The sequence below is a fragment of the Euphorbia lathyris genome, chromosome 7 (assembly GCF_963576675.1).
Source record: "Euphorbia lathyris chromosome 7, ddEupLath1.1, whole genome shotgun sequence".
Taxonomy (NCBI): domain Eukaryota; kingdom Viridiplantae; phylum Streptophyta; class Magnoliopsida; order Malpighiales; family Euphorbiaceae; genus Euphorbia; species Euphorbia lathyris.
This window is the reverse complement of record NC_088916.1, coordinates 52,284,194-52,305,831: the sequence shown is the minus strand read 5'-3', so window position 1 is coordinate 52,305,831 and position 21,638 is coordinate 52,284,194. Positions and strand designations below refer to the sequence as shown.

Here is a 21,638-nt window from a genome sequence, read left to right as displayed (position 1 = left end):
GATTTTTTTTTTTTTAATAGTAATAACCCTTTGATCTTACTTGTGTCCCAATTACAAATTTACAAATAAACTTATTGGATTCAACACATCACCTGCTTTATTAATAAAATATAAAATACCATATATTTACGTCACATGCTTCTATTTACATATATAGCAATTCATATACATTTTCCCCCATAAATCTTTTTCCACTATTATGATATTGGTAATGTAGAATTAGAAGTAGAGGTTGTGGGGGCAGGGTCTTAAAAAGGATAGAGAATACGACAGTTATAAATATGAAAGGAATAATAATGATGATTACATCGTAGCCGCCCACGTGGCAATATTAATGAATTTTGGAGTTATCTGATGTAACCTTGGCTAGAAGCAGTTGGGCAGTTGATTTTACAGCTAGCACCACCGACGGTTTTCTTCCCCCTCTTTCTTCTTCTTCTAACAGGGGGTTTGTTTCAATTTTTCGGAACAATATTTAGCGTTTCATTCTAAACCACAGAAAATATAACGTTCACTCTAAACCACAAAAAATATAGCGTTTGGTCAGTTTATATAACCGCATCGTTCAATATTTTCTCTGGAAACTGCAGCGTTCTAGAACGTTTCACAAAAAGCTCATATTTGAAGCTTTTCATAAACATTTGTTTGTAGTTATATGTTATTGATAAAATTATCCTTCTTATTTCTATAAAATATGTTATTTTTTAACGTTATTTATATTTCTACAACTTAATTACAGGAAGAATAATGTTTTGTTGCGTTCAATATATTTTTTTTATATAGATTATTTTTATTAATTTGTTTAACATATTTTTTTATTTTATAATAGGATAAAGTGCAAAAATACCCCTAACATTTATAGTTAAGAGCAATTTTACCATTGACGTCTAAAATGGTGCAATTGTACCTCTAATATTGGCAGTCAAAAGCAATTGTACCCTTAACATTGATAAGTTTGATTAGTTTGAGAAATCATTTATCAAACTGTCTTTTTGGTCATGAATATTGTCATCTACACTTCACATGTGCACCATTTTATCATCATTAGTAACAGATCACAAACATATGATTAGACGTGATTTTTTTTTTAAGAAAATAAAAAATATATATATTATCTTTTGCACGAGTTGGAAAAAAAGATTCAAATATTTCGCCGAATTTATAAATATTAAATTTCAATTTTATTATTAAATAAAAAATATATAATCTGTTTTTTAGAACTACTGATATGTTCAATTGGTATAGAATAAGAAATAAAATATATATGTTTTCTAATAATATTTGAAATCGACCTAACTTACCAATGTTATAGGGGTAAAATTGCTTTTAGCTGACAACATTATGGGTAAAATTGCATCACTTCAGAGTTAAGAGTAAAATTATTCATAGTTGTAAACGTTATGAGTATTTTTTCATATTTTCCCTTTTATAATTTCATCGTTGATTAATTTAAAACATGTCCATATTAGACATTTTAAATCCGAACAACAACAGTTCAATATAATTTTACCAAACACTAGTAATTAAACAACTAATAACAAACAGCTAACAACAACAGGCTTATTGCAACTGCAAACAGCTAGTAACAACCGCAACAGCTATTAGCTAATAGCTTAACCAAACATGCTCTAAATTATTACTCTACTACTATCAAAGACAATTAAAGAACATAAAGAGACTTGTATAAATAGCAAAATTTTCAGTTCAATAATTGTATACATTCTTAATTACATCAATGTTCCTCTAAATATTAGTATGTACTAATATCATAAAACTTCAATTTTTAACATCAAAATTATTCAACTTGATTTTTCAAACAGTCATTTCACCACGATTCTTAAAAAAAAATAAAATAACAGTCACTGACAAAACACGTAGAAGACATGTAAGCCATATATACATGGTGTAAAAAAAATGTCTTAATACATTATTTAGCATTTCTTCCTTTATACTTATCTTAAAAACTTAATTTATCCTTGAATTTTGAAAGTAATCCGATAGTCTCTTCAACTCACTTAAAATGTAATAAATTAATCACTCGGTTTCAAAGAAGTAAGCTACATATAAAATATATGTTACATGCGTCTTGTAATGTTATTACGTAAATTATAGAATAAATTAAAGCATCTTAAATTTTTTTTACTTGCTCAACCGAAAACTCGTCATCTCTTATATTAGAACTCCATATTCCGACCTTGGTCATTTGATTTTTTCAAAACACGTGCAACACATATTTCTCATATACCTTACTTTTTTTTTTACAATCGAATGATTAATTGACTATATTTTAAACAAGCTGAGAGAGCTATTAAAATATTCTAAACAAATTGAGAGGCTAATAGATCACTTTGAAAGTTAAAAAGTCAAATTTAAATTTTTTTTTTTAAAAAATACATGTCACCTAACCCAACTCACTCAATTTCATTCATTTTCTCTCTTTCATTTTCTCACATCAATACAACCTAGAAAGGTTAAACTAGGTTTTATTTATTTATTTTTTAATCCACGTGCAAAAATATAACTTACGTGTTATTCACATGTCTTTTTCGATGATCGTTATTATGACAAATGCTTATAGTTGTATGTTTTTTGATATTAAGAAATTAAAGTTTTGTAGAATTAATGTTTAATTTGTAATAATTGGAGGACCAAGGGTGTAATTAACCGTAATTGTGTAGATTCAGTTGTAGAGTAGAGTGGGACCTAAAAGTGGAGTTGGATATTGTTAGCCGCTCGATTTGTAGGAATATGTAAGGGGTCTACAATGTTCCCCTCCTACCTCTTTGCCGGTGGGTTTAGTCTTTGGCAATGCCGCGTAGTCTATGATATTTTGTCGTATTGTTTGTTTTGAAGATGGTCAACCATTCGCTGATATTCCTATCTTTTTTCTTTACCTCCTCATGTGATAAATATGTAGCAAATCATTTTCTATGATTTCCCAACTTCGTATTATTATTAGTACTACTAGTACTAGTGGTCGTCAAAACATATAATTAATACCTCCAACTTTTGCATTTTTAAGGATTAAGTTTATTTCTCAAATTATGTCCTTAAATTATACTTTTAAAAATTCAATTTATTTCTTCAAAAAAAAAAAAAAATTCTAAATTTTAATTGTTACGTACATTAAGTACCTCTTTAACTAGTTTATTAGCTGATACAGTACTAAGTGATTTGGGCTTTTGGAGTTCAAGACCCTATTATGATCTGAAGTCCTCAGATAGGTCTAATTCCACCAAAGCCTGTTACATCATTAATATTGGATAAAGCCTTGACGAAGTCATGGCTTCGGTCACCTTTCGTCCGAAGGATGTCTTTGGGAGATGTTTTTGGAAACACGTGGACCAATGAGCATGTTGGGTTCCAAATACACACTCCCCATGTTCAGAAATACCGTGGCACGAAAAGATAGGGTCCGAAGACCTATTAGATGCTGTCGCGTGTTCAGGTACACTTTCTTTCATCTATAAATAGCAGAGACATTCCACAAGTTCATATATCTTACTTCAACTAGTTTATACTTCATTTATTTGTTACTAGTTAGCCAAATATTATCTCTAATATCTTCTAACTTTAGCATCAGGGAGGATTCACCGGAACTCCGACTCCCTTTTTGACGTCTTTTGTGATCTCAGATGATTGTAGAGTTATCGAAGAAGAAGTTTGCAAGAAGTGTGATATCATTTGGTGTGGTGAACGTGGAACTTACTTTGTAAAAGCGTGGTTCAGCTTCACAGTTCAGTTGTTACCCTCGCAAATCAGTCTTCGGAGCAATCCGCAGTTCAACCTGGAATTCAGTCTAATCAATAGGTTGTTGACTTTCCTGGTACTTCAGTCGCTCCTCATTATGGCTTGGTGGGTTCTCGGAACAATCCAGTTTCACCTTTACTGGTTACACCATCGTTAGACCAACGAATTGATGCCTGTTTAGGATCTCTATAGCATGAACAATGCACTTTTATGGATGGTTTAACGAGGCATTTAATCTACAATATGAGATCTGTTTAGGAATCAATAAACATCCTTCGTGCGGAGTATACCACACAAATGAAAGTAATGCGCCAGGAGGTGAAAGAGGCTAGAGATGATGTCATTCATAATGGAAGAAAGCATTTTGTTGCCTATATTACGGGACATCATGTGGCTCAAACATATCCCAGCAAAAGAGGAATCTTATAGGAGTCTCAACCTAAAATCGTGAGGGGAGATCTAAGGAAAAGCCTAGGAGTCCTTCCCAGCGCATGCATAATCATTCACCTTCATCTAGAAGGTATGTTTCGAAGGAAGAGGGATCTAGATCCCCGAAGTGACGAAGAGGCGCTCGTCATGATTCCACCGAGTCATTGATTCGTCGCTATGAGGCTCATAAAAACAGATTAAGAGTTGTTGATTCACCCGAACGCATCAATAGAAGACAACCAAAGCCAAAAGAAAACAAATCTTCATTAAAAGATGAAGTTTACAATCTCATCAAAAGTGAGCTTTGGCATGTCATGAATGATGAGGGCCTGGAATCAAGAATGTCAGAGACAACAGACGTGGATACACCCTTAAATGCTGAGATCATGATGTAGTAAATTGACAAGCCTAGGCGCAGCGGAATAATAACATTTTATCTATTTCCTTTTTTCAAGATCTGTTAATTGTTATTTCATATAAAGAGGGATAAAAAGTAATACCTTCGGTGAAGAACTATCTACGGTTGCAAACGAAGTGCCCACAACTCTTAATCCGTGTATCACGAACAACAAAAGAAACAACATAGAAAAAGATAACTAATCAGTAATCAACCTTAATAATAGCAATCACAATGATTGCCTCTAACAGAAATCGATACGAGATCAAAGAGAGAGTAAGAAAGATTGTAATTAGTCGAGACGGTTGCGGAACGATTCCTCTAGCCCTTCTTATTGTGTTGGTCAAAATATGTAGGCTAGGGAGTCTATTTATAGACTTCTCAAAACCCTAATCCTAGTTGTGTTAGGTAATTAATTAATTAGAATCTTATTCGGAATAGGATTACTAATTAGATAATTAAATAAACACTTTATTATTATCTAAATAATAACTAATTATATCTAGATGATATTATTAATCAAATTAATAATTTAATTATTGTTAGGGATAATTAATTAGAGTTTCAATCACATAAAAACTTCTAATTAATATTATCAGATAATCCTTTAATTTAATTTATAATCATAATCTAATTATAATTATTAAATCAAATTAATATCCATATTTAATTAATGAATTTCGGCCCATATATTGTGTCTCACTAATTTACACTTTCGTCCTCCGATTCCAAGTCCCATATGCGACCCATTAGGTCCTTTATTGCCACTAGCCGTATATATCCTTTGTAATTAATTCATCACGATTAATTCCAACATATATATAACGGAATACCGTCGCGAGCTTTTACTAGCAGAACCTATGATATTCCCCCAGAGCAATTAAGAAGTCAGGTTGATAACTGACGTTAACCTTTCTGCATTAGGTACAGTATAATACGATCCTTCATCAACTATATCCTGTCGGTCAATTCCTTATAACCATGGAACGTGTCAAGGTTACATATAACGAAGAGTCCGGTTTTACTTGTACATGTTGAATTCACTCTGAAAAGATAAGTTAAGTGAAATGTTCATTTCTACTCTTAACTTTATCACCTTGCAAGGATTTCAGTCAATTCACCACAAGCGGCCATTTGGATATATCTCCCACTTATCGGGAGTGACGAATGCTTAATCTAACATTAACTATTCTGCAATTACTTTGTGTGATACCCAACCCTGCTCTCACACACCCCAGGCTCTCACCTGTTGGATCGTGCTCGCACAAAATCAAAGTATCAGACTCCATAATCCAGAATCACTAATTAACGAATGTTTGAGTCTGAGGATTAGTTATACCTACTAATACCAATGAGATGAACAGTTGACACATTAGATAAATCAATCCATTCTGTTATCTCAAGTCGGGTCCCAATCCTAGTGAACTCCTTCACCGGATCCATGTAACTGTCTAGATATCTGAATATCTAAAGCTTGTGAGATCATCTTTCTGTCTCGATAGAAAACACTGTTACATGCAAGTCTCAATAGTAATATGCCAACCCCTATAACATACTACTTGACTTGGGTTTACTTTAAGTCTATTGGTCTATTATAAAGTACAGTGTCACTTCATGCTTGTATGAACACTTTATAACTACTTAAATAAACTTAGGGTTACTTTCTTTATGAAAGATTTGTGCCTTTATATATAGTTACATTTTAATGCTATATGTCTGATTAAACAAATGATTAAATAAACAATTTATTCATTAATATTTATATCCTAAAACAATTGTCTTTAGGACACTAAACTCCAACACATGAGTCAGCCGATGCCCTGAGGATTCAAGTATCCATTGCTGAAAGATTACAATGGCATGGCAGATCCAACCTTGTATACAACGGCATGGCAGATCCAACCTTGTATATAACGAACTTTCTAAGAGCTCTACAAACCATCACGACAACCGATGCCTTGATGTGTCGTTTATTTTTTACTACATTAAGGGATTCGGTTCCCTACTGGTATGATCAAATTCTGCTAGGATCAATTTGGTCTTTCAAACAAATGTTGAAAGAGTTTGTCGATCACTTCATCACTTCGATCCCGAAAGCAAAATGATGCAAGACCTCAACTATCTGGTCCAGAAGCCAAGTGAATCCCTCAAATAGTGGGTTGAGAGGTTTCAAAGAGTTGCAATACAAATCAAGCATCTTAAAGTTGATGGGACGGTGGAGGCTATGACAAGAAATTGCCAAAGCAAGGATTTATCAAAGGAGCTTACGGGTAGAAGACCAAAAAACTTTCCTTATTTAATGAGAAGAGCTCGTGACTTTGTCAAGTGAGTCACAAACTAAATCCATTGCTGAAGGATAGATTAAGCTCAGTTCATTAACCGAAGGAGTCAAGGGGCGACAGGAGCAGGGAAGAAAATAAGCGGTGAAATGAGAATGTTGATCGAAATTATACCCCTTTAAATGCTCCTCGAAAATAGGTTCTTTACTTGGTTAAGTCAAATAAACAACATATCTAGTATCCTCCGAAGATGAAAGCTTTTGGCTGAAAACACCACGGTCAATATTGTGAGTTCCACAAGAGTGAGGGTTATGACACCGAGGACTATAGACAACTTGCAACAGAATTAAACAAAATGATAGAATCAGGAAAGTTGGACAAGTTCTTAAAGAACGCTGTCAAATCAAAAAAATCAAAAGGAAATCAGCATGAAGAAAGAGCTCCTCGAGGAGTGATCAACATTATTGTCGGAGGACCCAAGAAGGACCGTTTGGTGAAAAGAAGAAAAGTGCAGCGGGACCAAGAGAGAATTTCTGAATCAAAATCTAAATTTTCTATCTGGAATTTTGTTCGACATGTGTTAGGGCCATATTATATAAAGTCTTAGGCATGGTTTTAGGCATATTTATGTGTAATTATCATCTATTTGCCATAGTTTATGTGGTATTTTCTCTATTGTACAATTGATGTGCACTTTGAGGTTTTTCAGGTACAATTGAGGAAGAAACAGAGCAAAATAAAGGTTGAACATATTCTTTACTCGACGAGTAGGTCTTGATACTCGGTGAGTAAAATCAGCTCATTGACGAGATAATTAACTCATCCAAACCAGACAGTCATCAAGCCCAGCCAACGAATTAGAGATAAAAGTCAACCATGGAAGCTCGAAACTGGTCATCTACTCGGCGAGTAGACTTACGAATCCTACTCCAATTCAACTTCAATTATCCAACTTCAAATAAAAAAGAAACACTTCAATCCGATTCAGAGATAGAGAGAAGACTTAATTAGACTAGAATAGTGATGATAACACTATAAATAGAGGCTAGAACCATTGTATTAGGTATTCATCTTTAGTTATCCTTAGTTTCAGTTTTAAATTTGTTCTTAATTGTTTGTTTTACATTCAAGTAAGTTCAGATACGTTTTGTATTCAAATAATATTTCAATATTGGTTTGTTCTTCATCTCAATTCTATCAATTTACTTATTACAGTTCAATTCTCTTCATCTCGTACTTTCTCTCACATTGAATCTTAATAGTAATTGATAAACATGAGCTCACAATTCCTTCATCTTATCCCTAATCTATGTTTTAGTTCCATCATGAACTAAACCACCATTTGGCTGAGATTAAGGGTGAACTATATTTAGCAAATACGGTTTAAGTCAAGTTAATGTTTAAATTGTGTTGTGAAAAGAAATAAATCAAAAGATTCAGTTAGGAATCATTGTCTATACTAAATAACCTAACCAAGTGATTAGTATAGGTGTTGGGTTGTGTAGCCTAACCAAGCAATCAATCTAACCAAGCAAACCCTAACTTTACCTATACCCTAACCAGATAGTGCGGCTTCATAGTCTAGGTCATGGCTTAGCTTTAGCTTTCATTAATATTCATGCTTCTTGGCAACTTAGAGATTTTGCCTAATCAAGCATCGATCTAAGGAATTAGGAATAGAGTTGATAATATTAGGCCGAGGTTATTTACTTATTAAGGAAAGTTACCGTCTTTTAGGTTTAGATTTTTATCACATCACCACACGACTTGACACCATATAAGATAAACATAGGGATCCTGATATCTCAGCCTCTCACTCATTCATAGAACTACCAACTATTAAATCATTGTTTTTATATTTCATTAGATTAATCAAAACCATAAACCTTTTAATCAATTCATTAGTTAATATAGGATTTTAGTCGAGTAAGGAATAGGAAACTAGTCTCTGTGGGATCGATACCATTCTTAGGAATATTTACTACTTTATAACGATAGAGTTCACTTTCTCTTAGGAGTAGATACGTTTTATCGCTATCAACAGGCACACAACAATGCCTTGGTCATTGAGATTATACTGGATTAGTTCAAGGTAAGAAGAGTTTTTGTTGATACTAGAAGTTTGGTTAATAACATCACTCGCAAGGCCTCTGAATCTTTGGGGATTGATCATGTCAGATTGACTCCAACATTGTCACCATTAGTGGGAATTTTGGGACACTTTGTTCCCCTTTTAGGCGGTGCATTAATGAATATCACGATCGGTGATGGTCCAATTAAGTGGCACTCAAGGGCTAAATTTCTTGTAATTGAAAAATCTTGTTGTACGACATGATTATTGGAAGGCCATTGCTAGATGAGTCAGCATGAGCCTTGTCAATTCACCATTTGGCTTGGCAGATTTCTACAAAGTCAGGAATGGCAGTGGCTCAAGAAAATCAAGTGGTTGTTCAGGAAACCTATTTGGCTTCTTTAAATATGAAGCTGAAGCATGATCCGATTGAGGAGGGGAAGGAGCGTGTCGAACCAGTAGGAGCTTTGGAGACCGTGTAGTTAGCCGGAGGCAAATCAATTCAAATTGCATCAGAAATTCTGACTCAGCCAAAAAAGATATTATTTCTATTCTAAAGTTAAACATCCAGGCCTTCGCTTGGAGTCCCATGGATATTACAGGAATATCTCCCAACTTAATGATGCATTCATTGAATATTCAAAAGGATGCTTCTCCAATCAAGAAAAAGCTCAGAAACTATGGGTTGGAGAAGTAGAAGATTATAAAAGCTGAATTAAAAAACTGCTTGATTACATGCATATTAAAGAAGTCGTGTACGTAGACTGGATCACCAATGTTGTTTTAGTAAAAAAGGCTAATGGTAAATGGCGTATGTGTGTGGATTTCACAGACTTGAACAAGGCTTTTCTGAAAGACTCTTACCAATTGCTATGTATTGACATGTTGATCAATTCCACAACTAGTTTCGCCATTTACTCGCTCCTTGATGCTACAACTGGTTATCATCAAATACCGATGAATCCCGAAGATGTGTCAAATACATGCTTCAGAACTGAAGAAGGCATATATGGCTACAAAGTCTGGTAAATAAGATCTTCAGGGATATCATTGGTTACAAAGTAGAGTTTATGTAGACGACATGGTTGTGAAAAGTAAATTTGTCGAAGAGCATGCGACTGACATTGAAGCTAAATCCGGAGAAATGCACTTTACAGGAACACAACCTTAAGCTAAATCCGGAGAAATGCACTTTTGGAGTCTCTTCGGTTAAGTTTTTAGGGTTCATGATTTCTTAACGCGACATTGAAGCTAATCCGAACAAGATTCAAGCCATCATTAATTTGGAGCGTCCTAAAAAGATTAATGATGTGCAGAAATTAAATGGAAAAATTAATGTCTTGGGGCATTTTATTTCTTGTTCGGCTAAACATTGCATGCCGTTTTACAAAATTTTAAAAGGGGTAAAGAATTTTGAATGGATGGTTCAGTGCCAAACGTCTTTGAACAATTGAAGTAATTTCTCTCTTCTCCTCCACTCGTAAGCAGACCAGTTTCTGGTGAGACTTTGTACCTCTATATAAGTGTTGCCGAAGATTCAATAGGTGTGGTTTTGATTCGGGAAGAGGAGACAGAGCAATTTCCTGTTTACTATGCTAGCCGTGTTTTAAGGGATGTAGAGATTCATTACCCAAAGCTGGAGAAGTTAGTATATGGGGTAGTTATTGCTGCTCAGAAGCTTAGACTCCTCATTATTTTCAAAGCCACGCCATCATGGTTAGGAAATTTTATGGTTTCAAAAATCTCTAGTCAAGTGGTTAGTTTTTGGAGATTGGAACACTACTTTTTTCTTACATCGACTCTTATTAGGAGGCGTAGACCAACCCTCGTGACATTTATATTTTGAAGTATTAGTTCTCGAGTATTTTATGAATTTTTATTTGGAAGAGGTGAGTTGTAGACCAGCCCTCGTGACTAGCTCTTCATTTTCCTGTTTAAGTCCTAGGTGCAAAATGATCTTAGTTGACCTTTTGACGCTATTGAGGTGAGATGCACAATTTTTACTATGGCCCCTTTCGAAGCACCTAGTCCTAATGAGTTTCATGCTGTGTTTTACTAGAAACTTTGGGATCAGATTCGAGATTAGATTTGCTCCTCGGTTTGCAACATATTGAATTCAAGGGTTATGATAGATTCTTGGAACAAAACTTTGCTCAAGGTGATTCCAAAAATTGTAGTTCTTGAAAATGTTTCTTAGTTTTGCCCTATTATTCTTCGTAACATCCTTTATAAGGCCATTACTAAGTATATTGTCAATAGATTGAAACCTCACTTGCATTTGATTATGAGTCCGACCCAGGCAAACTTCATTCTAGGTTGCCAAATTACTAACAATATAATTATTTTACAACAAACTATTCATTCTATGCGCTACAAAAACGCCATAAAGGTTGGATGGTTCTTAAGCTAGACTTGGAGAAGGCATATGAACATACTAATTGGCAGTTCACACGGGTGATTCTGTTAGGGCTCAATCAGCTTTGGGTGGACTTACTTATAAGTTGTGTAGTTGCTTCGTCCATGAATGTTCTTTGGAACGGTAAAAGATCCTCCCCGCTATCCCAATATATACGATGCAAATGACGGTCCTCCCTATTACCACTTACAATCACTACTAGAAAAATCCCAATTACTGACGGAATTTTCTGACGGAATGGATTCCGTCAATAAACTTTTTCAAAATGTATTCTGTCAATATGTTCTGACGGAATTGTCTGACGGAATGATAATTCCGTCAAAATATAATGGCGGGAACATTCCCGCTTTTTTTCTGACGTTATATTTTGATGAAAGTATATTCCGTCAAGGCATTCTGACGGAATTATGACGAAATTCTGTCAGAAACATTTAAGTCATTAATATGTGAAAAATTAATATATTCTCACATTTTAAAACCATAAATCATATTATTCTAACTTAAATCCTTAATTTTATTTTGGTTATAGGTAAATTTTTTAAAATAATATTTCTATTTGAATTTTTTTTTTATAGGGAGAAATACTAAAATGACTTTAAGGTTATTCGGAAAGATTCAATTTAACTCACCAATATAACCCGAATGTTTATAAAATTACGTCAATTTAACCCCAATTTTATTCAATAAAAAGACATAAAGATTATTAGTATTATATTTTATATTAATTATAATTATATATTTGTATGTTAATATTTTATTTTATCCCAATAATCATAGATATATGGTAAAACTTAATTAAAACTAAGAAAGATTTTATTTTAAAGGAAAAAGAAATGTGTACACTAAGACGTTTTGAGCACATTGAACATTTAGAAAAATCTGGTTAGTTAGCATATTGTAAGAAAAAAAAACTCAGTCAACAAAGTTGCACGTAACAATAAATTGATTATAAAAGGGATAAGGTACCAGACCTAAGGTTTTTAGGCAAGTGCCAATTTAGGCTCAACGTTCAAAATAGCACCAATATAGGCTTAACGTTTACAACTTAATATTAATTTAGGCTTAACGTCTACAATATAGCATCAATTTAGGCCTCACGTACAAAATAGCACCAATATAGGCTTAACGTTTACAAAATAATATGAATTTAAGCTTAACGTTTACAAAAATATATCAAATTTAAGCTAAACGTCACAATTAAATTAATCATATTATATTATTTTTGTATTAACTTTATATGTTATCTTTTTATATTGGTGCTATTTTGTACGTGAGACCTAAATTGATGCTATATTGTAAACGTTAAGCCTATATTGGTACTATTTTGAACGTTAAGTCTAAATTGGTACTTCTCCAAAAACCTGAGATCTATTTTGCTACCTTATCCCAATTATAAAAACTAATTTCACTAATAATTAAATTAAATTGAACAAAAAAAAAAAGCAATGAAATGAAAATTAATTGAAAACGTAATGCAAAGCTCACCTAATTAACCTAAATACTAATTAATTCCCCTTAAAAAAAAACTGAGGCGGTGCTTAAAAGGTTAATTAAAAGAAAATTAAATAAAAAAGATTTGGGCAAAAAAATTGAGCCTTAAAGGGGCCTGTTGGAGTTTTCCTAAAGAAAATGAGGCCCTGTTCGTAATTTTAAATTAAATAGGGGCAAAGAGATAATTTTGTATCTTAAATTGGATCTGAACATTGATCATGATTTGATCCAACGGCTCAGATCAAACCCTAATTTTATCCCTATAAATTCTTTCTTTTCAGTCTCTCTCTTCATTCTATGGTTCTCTCCTCTCTTTTGGCCCGCCGATCTCTATTCCATCTTTGTTTCCTCTCTCTCTCGTGAAAACCTAATTTTTCTCTTCATTCGACCGATGTTATGCTTCCCCCCTCTAATGGTGACGATTGCATGCTTTGGTTTGAGGACTCCTCAGCTTCGCTTCCTTTCGAGAATCCATCTGGTAAAGAAAACTCACTTGTTTTCATGTTTTTTCTTCTTCTTGTCCCCGAATTTTCTAATGTTGGCTTTGGTTTTGCCAGATTTTCTATTGAACTCTGGGTCAGGTTACTTATGTGACTGTTTGGGTTGCTTATAGTGATGGGTTATCTCTGGATTTCGAGACCGCGATTCTTCTCGTGCTTTTGACAATTATAGCTTGCTGATACGGATGGCTCTTCTTCACGCTTTTCATATTTCTTTGGACCATCTCTGTTTCTCACTTCTAGGTAATTCCTTATGAGATTCATACTATTTCTCTGGTTAAATTTCTGATATACTTTCAAGGATTAATATTTGTTTATTTATATATATGTGACCATAACTAACCTGATTGGGTTTATATGGGTTTATATGGAGTTCGTTTTATGGTTTAGGGGTTTAATGTTGTTTTAGTTGCCTTTGGCTCATATGAAGGGGTTTCTAGCACTTTTTTTGGCCTTGTAGCTCCTGTTTTAGGGGGTTCTTTGGGTTTTTAGTAATTCTGGCTCCTATTTTGCACGTTTCTAGCAGTTTTCTGATCTCTTTCGAGTCTCAGTGTGCGGAACTTCAAATATATCCTGAACACCTGATAAACAAGCAGTATTTGCATCTTGTGCAAATTGTGCAGGTGACTAGCTTCCATCTTTATCAATACCTTGTAAATGTAAAATCATCGATAAAGCTTCACTAGCTATTGAAGATTCACACATCTTTGCTCTAATATTTAGAACCACGTTTTAAAAAATGTCTTTTAAATTATGCTATGATATAAGAAACTCAAAACTTCATTATGTGAATGTCACTCATGGTATTGATCCTTGATTTTATAATTTAGCTGTTTTTTTATCATTTTATTGATGCTATTTTCAATGAAAGCTCTCATAGAATATTTTACTTCAATAGTAGATATCAGGAACTATAAAAAAAAAAGAATTAAAGAAGAAAGGAAGAAAAAACAAGAATTAAAGAGTGCTAGATTCCTGGCCGTAGGAAGTTTCATCATTTCCAAAAATCCACCTAGAAAATTCCATTTTTCTAAGTTTAATATATTTTATATAAATTGTTCTTGAACAGATGACAGTGGTAGAGTTTCATCGGCCAATTGTTGAAAGGCCATCAGATGAAGGAAACTCATTTGTAAATCATATAATTCCTGCCCCTAAATTCTATTGTTTTGTTCGAGAACAAGCATTAAAATCTATCATTTTGGATTCAAAAAGTTGCTAAATCTTGTTTCTGGATTAAGTAGAAAAAGGATATATGAAGTTCGTTTTCTCTTTATGTTGAGTAATCTGTCAGTGGTGTATTTCTTATTTCACTGTTTCTATTGGTCATTTTTTAAGAAATATGGAAATTATATGCCAACATCCTAATTATTCTGTAATGAATAAGCTTTTGCTGATTCATATTAATACTTGAGAAATGCTTTATATTATTTTTGGAAATCATCAATCATTGTCTAATTACACATACAGGGTTAATCATTTTCTTTTCCTCTGTTGCCATTTCTGTAGAGAAGAGACTACTCAAATTCAAAGTGGGTTCGAAGTGTCATTCAGTATGGGTTCACTTGGAGATACCTTGTGATGATTTTGTTAGACTCTTCCTTCATATTGTAATTTTCCTTTTTCTTATGATGATTCAAATGCTGTTTCTACTTACTAGAAGATAGCCTCCTTAGAAAACTCACTTTTATATGATATATTTGTATTTGAGCAAACTGTGCAGTCTATACGTTGTTCACTTGACAGTTTAAAGGGATGAGATAGATAGTTCTCATGTTTGGCATGTAAACTAGTTCACATGTAAGATAAAGCAACTATTGCTGGACTTGCATGCTTCTGTGTTGGACTCCAAATCATTTATCCTATACAAAGTGCAATTCAAAGTTTCTATAAATTAGATTGTTAATTTATGTAAATGTGTGCAACTTTTATTTATTATTTATTTATTAGCTCCCTTCAATCCAAATATAATATTAATGTAACAAATAATATTTATATATTTATTATGAATTTTAATTATAAAATCAATTGTTATTTATTAAAAAACTGATTTCAAACCTACTGACGGAATCTTCCATCAGAAATGTATTTTTGACGGAAAAAGTATGCTGACGGAACAACGTTGTCAAGAAAAACGTGAGAGTCTTTGACGGAATTTCCGTCAGCATCCGTCAATAAATTCCGTCAGCATTCCGTCAATATCTTTTACTGACGTGTGTTTTATCCACGTTTTTCAAACCGTCAATGTTCCGTCAATAAATTGGTTTACTGACGGAATTTAGGTATTTACTGACGAAAATTTCCGTCAGTAAACAATGATTTTCTAGTAGTGAATAAAATGGACATCTTGAATAAAAAATTCCTTTGGGATGAAATTGAGAAGGGTAGGAAGCTCCATCTGATTAACTAAGATACAGTTTATAGATCGAAGCTCAAGGGTGGTCTGGGTATCCGTCGGTCTCATGACATGCATTTGGAGATTTTGGGTTAAACTCAGTTGGAAAGTGCTTGTGAATTTCGATAGTCTTTGTACATATCATCTGTGATAAATATTTATCTGATTGCAGTTGAACAACCTCTAGTCTTCTAGGACATTTTTTTCCTAAATGTTATCTCGGACTTCCATAGTGATCGATGAAAGATTTTCATCATTAGGACTTCGACTTTGGTGTCTTCAATTGTAGACGCCAAAACCTAGAATCTCGTGGCAATATTTTTGCATGTTTTTTTTGGGTGTTTTGGGTTTTCTTTTAGAGAAGATGAATTTGGATTTCTCGCTAAAAAAGGGTAGCATTTTCCTTAGACGACTCTTGGACTTTGAGACGTTTTGATGTTTTCAGAATATCTCTTGATGGTAAAATGAAAAAGAAGAGTGATGAAGAACAAATTAAAGAGGAAAAGAAATCTTGAACTGACTTTTGTTTGTTATCAGAAGTTTGTCTGAGAAATTCGAGATATGACAAGATGGGTGAGATAACAGAGTTTTCAAAAAATTCTAGGTAAATATGGTGAAATGATTTTTCGGTTTATTTACCGGTAAAAGGCAAATGTTCATACTACATGAGTAAGTAAGAAACACATGTCACTGTATAAGAGTCAATGGACCTTCTAGATATTAAGGCATTTTCTCTAGAAAACTCTTAACTAGCTTTAAAAGGTTAACCTGTAGAGGATATAGAGGAACTTATGATAACATCCGAAAATATTTGATCCGATTTGAAAGATAAATTTAACTAAATCTTTTTTCTTAGACCCGATGTCTATGTTAAATCTTTTAGAACCATTTCCATATATTTCAGTGCTATTTTAATCCAAATTTAAATTTAAATTTTGTTTATAAATTGACTTTATAATTTATCATAAATCTTAGATTTAAAGAGGAATATTACATGCAGTTTACATAAATAAAATTTAAATATTTTTTAATTTTGAATTTGATTTTTTTTTTTTGTAAATTTGACAATTTTTTTTTGCAAAATAATAATTCTACAAAATATTAAGTATCACTTGAAATAAATTATTTTTAATATTAAAGAAGTTTATTTGATAAAAAGTAAAGTTGTGTTAAAAAGAACGGTAAGAGTTTGGATAACAAGTAATACAGTTCGGATCCCATGCTCCTTAAGGAGCAAGGACTATTTACTCATTGACCATTGGATTTGGATTTATTATAATCCAATGGTTCATAAAAAATACCGATTAAATTACATTTAAAAAATACTTTTAAGACACAATATTTTTTTTTTGATAGAAAATCCATTTAATATTACGATAACATAACAGTAGGTTTACATCATTTAATAAAGCATTGGTGATACAATTAGGAAAATTATCCGCTAGGACTTCCTTTTGATTGAGGGATTGGGCCCTTGAAGCAAGTAGGTGGGCTGGTATATTTGCCTTCCTATTTTCAAAACACCATTGAATGTTCTCAAAACTATGTTGCATTGCCTGTATATCTCCCACAATCGTCCCTAGCCAGTTTGGGCAAACTTCTGCACCTGAGATTAGCTTAATTCCTTGGAGAGAGTCTGAAGCAATTATCAATCGGGAGAGCCCTCTCTCATGTGCAATGGTGAGGGTGGTTAATATGGCCTGGAGTTCCGCGTGCAAGGGACAGATTGAAGTGCCTAAGGGGCCGCTATCGATCAACCGTGTTGTACCCAAGCTGTCTCTAATTATAAAACCGAAAGCACTGCGGTGAGTATTCGGTTGGAATGCGGCATCACAGTTAGCTTTAAGGGAGCTGGGAGGAGGTGGCTGCCATGCTGCTGGAGGAGGCGGTGGAGTTGAAGTCTCTGCTGAGGCCCTGGTAATGCTTTCCCCTCTCCGATTGGAATTGGTAATGATATCTGTTACACAATTAACTGCTCTGATAGGTCCAATCATCTGATCCCCATGAGCGATGCGGTTTCGTTCGAACCAGATAATCCAAATCAGGCTGCAGACATTGGCTAACTCCTTCTTTGTAGATACTGCTGAGATATTGGAGAACCATTCTGTTATTGAGTTGCCTCCGATTTTGTAAACCTTGATGTGTAGGTTGGCTAGTTTCCAATATTTTTTGGAGGCAGTACAGTCCCTGAAGAGATGTAGTAGATTCTCTTGAGCTCTCTCATAGAGGTGACAGCTTGGGTTCGCGGGAATTTGCTTTCGACGTAGTGCCTCCGAGCATGGAAGGGCATTGTTTAGAACGCACCAAACTGTATGGATAATTTTTGGCGGGATTTGGAGATTCCATAGGTGATTCCATAACGGGTTGGTGGGTGCTGAGGTTGATGCTCTATTTCCATATTCAGTGTTGTTAGCTAAGGCCACTCTGTATCCTGTCTTGACTGTGTACTCACCCCATTTAGTTTGGTTCCAAAAGATTGAGTCCGACAACCTTCTTTTGCTGAGCGGGATTCGAAGAATGGCTTCTGATATATCAGCATCAAAGCAAATGTGCACCATATCTTCCTTCCATTCACAAGTGTCTTGGTCTATGAGGCAGGAGACCCAGATTGATGTGGGCTCATGAATGATTCGGAGAGGTCGGTTACATGGTACATTAGGTAGCCATCTGTGATCCATGATTTTAATTGATTGACCATTTCCCACTCGCCAACAGCTTCCTTCTTCGATAATATGCCGGGCTTGGATTAGGCTCCTCCATACGAAGCTGGGGGAACATCCCAATCGGGCTGACAATATATCTGTGCGAGGGAAATATTTAGCCTTGAAGACCTTCGCGCAGGGGGAGTTTGGATTCCTAATAATCCGCCATACCTGTTTGGCTAGTAAAGCAAGGTTGAAACCGTGGAGATTGCGGAAGCCGATTCCACCATCTCTTTTTGATACACAGAATCTGTCCCACCTTACCCAATGGATCCTGCCTTGATCCGCATTTCTGCTCCACCAAAACCTTGCAATAAGCTGCTGAATTTCGGCGCAAAAAGTCTTCGGTAAGAGAAAGCAACTCATTATGTATTGTGGGATAGCTTGTGCTATGGATTTGATGAGAACTTCTTTTCCGCCCCGTGATAGCCATTTCTCATTCCATCCGCAAACCCGTTTCCATATTCTTTCCTTTAGGAAACCGAAGACAGCTTTCTTAGCCTTCCCAATGACTGCTGGAATTCCTAAGTACTTTGAGAATTTTGGTACTTCCCTCACCCCTAGGTGACCTGCAAGTGCTCTCCGTCTATCAGCATCCACCTCTGTACTGAAACAAATTTCTGTCTTATCAAAATTGATGCGTTGACCAGAGGCTCCCTCGTATTGCTGTAGAATCTTTTTCAAGTTTTCACATTCTGATGATGAGGCACGAAAAAAGAGGATCGAATCATCTGCGAAGAACAAGTGCGAGACAGATAGATTGTGCTTGTTTACTCTGATGCCGTGAATCGACCGATTAACCTCAGCTTTCCTTATCAATGCTGACAGCCCTTCTGCACAAATTAGAAACAAATAGGGTGATAGAGGATCTCCTTGTCGGAGACCTCTAGTTGGCTTTATATCGCCTTTCTGGACCCCAATTAATAAGAATGAAAAGGTCACTGAAGTTAAGCAGTTATGTATAATGTCAATCCACATGGCAGGGAAGCGCATGACAACCATCATTTTCTTGAGAAAAGACCACTCTACTCTGTCGTAGGCTTTACTCATATCTAGTTTTAGAGCACATGCCCCTTTTTTCCCTTTTATTCTGTATTTCATAGAATGAAACAGTTCAAAGGCAATCAAAGCATTGTCTGTAATGAGACGACCTGGGACGAACGCACTCTGAGTCGTATGAATGATAGACCCGAGTGACTTCTTAAGCCGGTTAGCCAGTGTTTTAGTAACGACTTTGTAAACAACATTACAAAGGCTAATCGGTCTAAGGTCTTTGACGTTGTGTGGGTTTTTAACTTTCGGGATAAGGGTGATTAAGGTGTGATTCATACTAGGGGGAATTGGCATCCCATTGAGAATATTTAGAACCAGTTTGACTGTCTCATTCCCAACAATGTCCCAATGTGCAGTGTAGAATATACCTGACATGCCGTCTGGACCAGGCGCTTTGGATCCATCCATTTGACGTAGGGCTGCCACCACCTCATCAGCTTCAAATGGGCGAGCAAGATCGCTAATCTGGTCCTCTGATAGAAACATATCCACTGCATTAAGTATATCATCTGAGTGCTCCGGTTGGGATGAGGAGAATAGCTCTGTGTAGTACTGTGTGACAAGCTGTGCAATGTCCTCCTCACTTTCCTTCCAAGTACCATTCTGATCCTGAAGTTTGCTTATTGTATTAGTTTTCCTTCTATAGGTAGCCTTAGAGTGGAAGAATTTGGTGTTTCTGTCCCCTGCCTGTAGCCAGTTAATTCGCGCCCTTTGTTTCCACATTATCTCTTCTGCCTCCTGAAGCCTGGTGATTTCAGTTGTTAGGTACTGGATGCGGTCTATGTTTTGGAGGATTCCAGGCTTGTTTTCTTCCTCCATCATTTGACGTGTCAGTGATTTTATCTGCATTCCCAAGTGGCCGAACTGCTTCTTATTCCAATGATTGAGGTTACGTCCACATAGTTTTATCCGTTCTGATACTGGAGCATCTTTATCTAGCGAAGCGTTGTGCCAAGAGTCCTGTACAACTTCTCTGCATTTCGGATCTTTTAGCCACATTTCCTCGAATCTGAATAGTCTCTCTCGACGATGGGTATCACCTTGTGTCATGACTAAGATGGGGCAGTGGTCTGATGCTACCTTGGAAGGTGATGAACAATAACATTTGGGAATAACCATTCCCACTCCACTTGGCATACTGCTCTATCTAATCTTTCTCGCACCGTCTCACCTGTCTTTCTCCCATTTGTCCATGTGAATGGTGATCCTGTGAACTTGATATCAAAGAGGTCACACTTGTCTAAGCAATCACGAAATGCCTCCATACTTCTGAAGTCTGGATCATTGCCTCCCTCTTTCTCTTTTGAGTACATTATCTCGTTGAAATCTCCCAGGCACACCCATGGTAGTTTTTCTCTGGTATGTAATTCCTGTATCAGTGTCCATGTCAGGTGTTTTCTTGATGTTTCCGGCCACCCATATATCCCTGAAGACACAATATTTTAAAAAGCCCTTGATTTAAGAGAGAGATTTAAATTTTTCCTAAAATAACCTAAAATAAAGGAAGAGAGAGAGAGAATGAAGAACGAAGAAGAGAGAAGAGAGGAAGGCACACCCATTTGTTTCCTGGAATTAAAAGAGAGAGTTAATTGAAGAGTTGTGGATTCTTGCATTCTGATTTCAATTTTGTGAAGAGAGGTAGAGTGAAGAGAGAGATCAAAAGGAGAAGAGAGTCGTCGTTGCCGATTTGCTGCCACCGATCTCTGCTGCTATTCGTCTTCCGTCGTCTATCTCTGCTCTACTCTAGTTCATCGGCCGTTGTCGATCTCTGCTCTAGTTCTTCGCCGGTCTCTGCTTCTGTTCATCCGCGGTCGCCGGTCTCTGGATTATAACTCATCCAAATCCATGTGAACAGAACTGTCTGTTTGGAACCAGGTTTGGTCCGGAGGGATTGCCTGGTTTCGGAATTCCGGGGGAGGAAGAACAAAGTGTTGTTTCTGATAGGCCTTCTTCTTCTTCTCATCATTCTCAGCATTGAATTTCAATTTCTCTCATCTTCTTCATCAGGGAAAAAAGGTAGTTTTTTTTGTGTTCTTTAAATCAATCAATTCATGTTATCTATATGCAATAAAGGAATGTTCTGATTATGGAACTTTGTTTTGTGTTTGGATGCTTTATAGAATGAAATCCATTCTTGGAAGATGAAGATTCAGAG

General features: G+C 35.2%; 1 long non-coding RNA gene across 1 annotated transcript; it reads left to right on the top strand.

The window, feature by feature from the left end:
* The first annotated feature begins 13,159 nt into the window (after positions 1–13,159).
* On the top strand, positions 13,160–15,174 carry LOC136234923 (uncharacterized). Its single transcript, XR_010691548.1, has 4 exons — positions 13,160–13,311; positions 13,391–13,576; positions 13,860–13,956; positions 14,843–15,174. It is a non-coding gene; the product is annotated as an uncharacterized lncRNA (long non-coding RNA).
* The last annotated feature ends 6,464 nt before the right edge of the window (positions 15,175–21,638 follow it).